Below are 752 nucleotides of genomic sequence, written 5' to 3' on the forward strand. Positions count from 1 at the left end.
CCTCACTATGTTTCTTGAACTCATAGTGATTCTCCGGTCTCAGCTTTCCCAGTGCTGGGATTATTTATTTATTTTGCAGAACTGGGGATTGAACTCAAGCCCTTGTGCTTGCCAGGCAAGCACTTATTATACTGAGCCATCTCCCTGGCTCCAGATGCTAGGATTATAGGCGTGTGCTACCACACTTGGTTTCTTTGGCCAGGTAAGTGCTGGGCCGGCATGGCATGTGGTACCAGGGATCAAACCCAGGTCCTTGTGCTTGCCAGGCACGTGCTTAGACCACCAAGCTATCTCCCTGGCCCCACACTAGTTTTCTTTTTTTATGTTATTTTTAATTTTTTTATTTATTTTGTGGCTAGCTCAGCCCACCCTGAGGGCAGGGCTGGTGCAGCACGTGGTGCCAGAGATTAAACCACGATCCCTGTGCTTGCCTAAGCAGGTGCTGTAGACCACTGAGCTATTTTGCCGTCCCCATGCTATAACCACTTTTTTTTTTTTTTTTTTTTTTTTTTTTGCGGTACCAGGAATCAAACTCAAGTCCTTGTGCTTGTCAGGCAGGCATTTAAGCCACTGAACTATATCCCCAACCCCCAACACTGGTTTTTGTTTTTTTTTTTTTTTGCTCTGAATGCCTTTAAGGCATGACTGGCTGACTTGAGTTGCGGGGATCGAACCACAGCAACCTGAGCCTGACGGCTTTGTTGAGGCAGCCACTTAAAGAGCTGAGCTAAGGCACAGGCCCTCTGGTTTTC

The sequence above is a fragment of the Octodon degus genome, unplaced genomic scaffold, assembly GCF_000260255.1.
Source record: "Octodon degus isolate 3935 unplaced genomic scaffold, OctDeg1.0 scaffold00067, whole genome shotgun sequence".
Taxonomy (NCBI): Eukaryota; Metazoa; Chordata; class Mammalia; order Rodentia; family Octodontidae; genus Octodon; species Octodon degus.